This window comes from Benincasa hispida, chromosome 12 (assembly GCF_009727055.1).
Source record: "Benincasa hispida cultivar B227 chromosome 12, ASM972705v1, whole genome shotgun sequence".
In the NCBI taxonomy this organism is placed as follows: domain Eukaryota; kingdom Viridiplantae; phylum Streptophyta; class Magnoliopsida; order Cucurbitales; family Cucurbitaceae; genus Benincasa; species Benincasa hispida.
In genome coordinates, this window is record NC_052360.1 from 80,649,724 (window position 1) to 80,654,494 (window position 4,771).

A 4,771-nucleotide genomic window follows, 5' to 3' on the forward strand; every position below is an offset into this window, starting at 1 on the left:
TTGTTCATTAGAGAACCAGTGGGACTTAATGAACAAGAGGTGATCTTAGGGGTAAACTTATTACGAACAACCGAGATCATGAACAACCTGTGAAGGGTAAACTTACTAATCATGGTTATATCGAGTGGACATAATATATCTACAATGAAGGGAGTTCAATTATAGGCTTTAGTGGAGTGACCCATTAGTTAATGAATGGGGGTTAATTCGGTATAATGAGTTTAGCCATTTAATCTCGGATCGTTGGAGCTCATGATCTATAGGTCTGCGAGGTCCCCCTACTAGCTCATAAATGGATTAGCTTTAGAATAGCGTGATAAGTTAATTTGAAACATTCAAATTAGAATTAAAGAAATTAGTAATTATATGAAATATAATTACACACTTAATTTTAAGAATTAAACGGAATTGGAGAATTAATATTTAAATATGATTTAAATATATGAAGGCAGGTTTGTGTAACATTAATTTAATATTTGATACTAAATTAATTAGAATTAATTAAATTGTGTAATTAATCATTTATTAATTTTATTAGAAAAATTAATTTTGCAAAATTAATACTATTTTCAATTTTAGAAATCAAATTGATTTTTGAAATCATTTTGGTAAAAATTGAAAAGTTGGAATGTTGGTTTTTTCCAATAACACCTTCAACTTGCTCACACAAAACCCACCTATTTTTTGCTTCAATAACTACAAGCATGAGCTGCATCTCATGTAACCATCTTCTTTGTATGAAAGTTCTACAATTTATTGAGAAGATTGGAGTGGAATTGAGGCATGCATCCTTAGAGTTTTTGCTGGAAAATTCGAGTTGAAGAAGTTGTTCTTCACGAGGGGTTGTAGCAGTGAGTTCTTCTCGAAGTTGCCTTCATTCAAGCTTATTTTGAGTCCCACAACTTAATCTAATGCTCCAAGAGAATATGAGGAAGATCTTGAGGTAGTCTACAACAAGATTTGGAGAAGTTTGCAATTGAGAAGCAAGATTTGAAGAAGTTCTATAAAGGTATGGCTTGAAACCTTCTTGTTTTCGTATGAACATGCTTTTGTCAAAATTAATGAATTAGAGTGTTTATTGATCCTTGCTGTTTCCGCTGCTTACTGATATACTCCAACAATAATCCAATTACAAGTATACAAAACAATAAACTAGGGCATAAATGCCCAGTACAACATCTCCCACTTGCCTTAGTGCAACCGTGGTTTGTCTCGTAGACCCATACTCTGTAGGTGACCCTCAAACACTGTAGCCGCAAGGGCCTTCGTAAACGGATCAACAACGTTGTGCTCTAAAGCTATCTTTGTGATAATCACGTCTCCTTGATGCACAATCTCTCAAATGAGATTGTATTTCCGCTCAATGTGCTTGCCACGCTTATGATTCCGAAGCTCATAGGAATTCACCACAGCACCACTATTATCACAATAAAGGGTGATGAGCCTAGACATGTCTGGAACAACTTTCATATCAGTCTGGAACTTCTTGAGCCAAACGATCTCCTCAGCAGCTTCACAAGTCGTAACATACTCGACCTCAATGGTGGAGTCAGCGATGCACCCCTGCTTGATGTTTCGCCATACTACAGTCCCTCTGTTAAGAGTGAACACTTATCCTGAAGTGGATTTTTGGAAATCCTTATCAACCTAAAAATCAAAGTCTGTGTATCCTGTAAGGATCAAATCCTTAGAACCATACACAAGCATGTCGTTCTCCGAAGATACTTGAAGATGTTCTTGACATTTGTCCAATGGCCTTATCCTAGGTTAGACTAATATCTACTAACTATCCCCATAGTATAGCAGATGTCAAATCTAATACATAACATCGCATACATCAATTGCCTACGGCAGATGCATAGGGGACCCATCTCATTTTCTCAACCTTTTGAGGTGTCTTTGGATACTGTTCCTTAGACAATGTAACTCCGTGCTGGAAAGGAAATAGGCCCCTTTTGGAGTTTTGCATCAAGTACTTGATCAACATCTTGTCAATGTATGATACTTGAGACAGTGCTAGCATTTTGTTCTTTCGATCCCGAAAGATCTGGATCCCAAGAACAAACTGAGTCTCTCCCAAATCTTTCACTTGAAATTGGATCGCTAACCAATTCATAACTGAAGTCAATAAGCTTACATCATTCCCAATGAGTAGGATATCGTCTACATATAACACTAGGAAACTACTAAACTGTTGATGATTTTCTTGTAGACACAAGGCTCATCAACGTTTTGGTCAAAGCCATAATATTTGATCGTAATATCGAACCTTATGTTCCAAGATTGAGATGCCTATTTCAATCCATAAATGTACCGAATCAGCATGCAAACAGTTTGCTCTTGATCTTGGGATATGAATCCCTCGGGGTGCACCATATAAATGGTCTCCTCAAGATTTCCATTCAGAAAAGTAGTCTTGACATCTATTTTTCATATTTCATAGTCATAATATGAGGCAATGGATAGAAGGATGCGGATAGACTTCAGTATAGCAACAGGTGAGAAAGTCTCATCATAGTCAACTTTCTTTACCTGGGTATAACCCTTTACCACGAGTCTAGCCTTAAAGGTTTGCACCTTCCCATCAACACCTCGTTTCCTCTTGTAGATCCATTTACAACCTATATGTTTAACCCCATCAAGTTGATCAATAAGATCCCAAACTGAGTTAAAGTACAAAGACTCCATCTCGAGATCCATGGCTTTGACCCATTCATCTCTGTCAACAGCCTCCATTTCCTTCTTGTAAGACAATAGATTCTCAACCTCGCCATTAGCTACCATAGCTAGGATTTCAGTTAAACCCATATAGCGAATAAGTGGGTTCGTAACCCTCCCACTACGTCGTGGTTTCCTCAACACTTGAGGTGGATTTGACTGACTAGATGAACTTACATCAATAACTCTTGTTGAGGTAGTAGGCTCTTCAACAACTCTTGTTGAAGTTTCCGTAGTTTCTCTAGAAAGCTCATTCAACACAATTTTACTTGTAGAACTGTGCTCCCTTATATGATCATTCTCAAGAAAAATAGCGTTTATCGATACAAATACCTTGTTTTCCTTAGGATCATAAAAGTAACCCCCTCGTATCCCTTTGGGGTAGTCGACAAATAGGCACAACCTCGAATGTGATTCCAATTCCTTAAGATTAGCCTCAAGCACATGTGTTGGGTAACCTCAGATGCGGAAGTGATGTAAAATAGCTTTATGCTCGTTCCACAACTCCAATGGTGTTCTGGAAACACTCTTGAAAGGAACACAGTTTAGGATGTAAGTTGCTGTCTCTACTGCAAAACCCCAAAATGGGTCCGATAAGGAAGCATAACTCATCATCAACCAAACCATATCCAACAAGGTTCAATTTCTCCTCTCTGATACACCATTCTGCTGAGGTGTACCAGGTGTTGAGAGTTGGGATACGATTCCATGCTCTATCAAATAGTTCTGGAACTCAGAATCCAAAACTCTCCATCTCGATCAGATCGAAGTGTTTTAATCATTTTACTTAATGCATTTTCAACTTCAGCCTCGAACTTTTTGAACTTTTCAAATGACTCAGACTTATGTTGCATTAAATAAACATACCCATACCTTGAATGGTTATCAATAAAAGTGATGAAGTATTCATTGCCTTCTCTGGCTCGCACATTCATCAGACCACAAAGGTCTGAATGCATTAACTCTAGAGGCTCTTTGGCTCTATAACCTTTTCCAGTAAAAGGTCTTTTAGTCATTTTACCTTCAAGGCATAACTCGCATACAGGTAAAATTTTTTCTTCAAACTCATTTAGAAGTCCATTCTTCATCAATCTCTCAATCTTATTGAGATTAATGTGCTCTAAACGCAGGTGCCAAAGTTGAAACTTTAAGTTGTTTGTTTTGAGTTACGACAGCTTTAAACATCTCTATGTTATTGAGGGAATTTATTGCCAAGGGCCTTAGCATAAACAAATTGTTTTTCAGTTGAGCCGAACATATAACAACACCATTTTTCAAAATAAACACTTTATTGACTGAAAAGTTCAAGGTGTAATTACATTCAAGCAATGACTTTATAGAAATTAAGTTCCTCTTTAACTTGGGAACTACATACACTTCATTCAAAATGATAAACCTATTCTGTAAAGTAGGGTTGGCAAAAAAAACTTGCGAGGCCCTGACCTGTTTAGGTTGGGGATTCCCCGGTTTGATTAGGGGTGGGGTCAAACTAGGAAAAAATTTTGGGCCACCCGTCGCGGGACGAGACGAGGATGGGGGGTATCACTGCCCCACCCCACCCCGACCCCAACCCAATTTGATATATTTATATTTTTGTAAATATATATTTATAATATATATAAAATAATTTATTTATATATATGTTTAAAATATGTTGTGTTGGAGTCCAATATTAAATATCCAAATTCTAACTCTAACCCCAAGAAGCCAAGCACAAACTTAAAAAACTAAAAAAAAGGCCCTAAATTGAAATATGACCTATCCGTAACATGTCGTATGTCATGTGTGTGCCCTATGCCATCTGATTTCTGCAGTGTGAACTTGAAGAAGACCACTTCCACTTCAAAGTTCAAGTCTTCAAGTCTTCAAGCGTGAAGACCATTTGCCATGAAGAAGACCTACCTGCCATCACCGTGTGTGTGCTTGTGCCGAGTGATTCGTGAAAATCCCTTCCCTTCAAGCCAAGCATGATTCGTGAAGAGTAAAGACCCCTTTCCTTCAAGTCGAGCGTGAACTTGAAGACCGTTCAAGCATGAAGATCACTGCCGTTCAC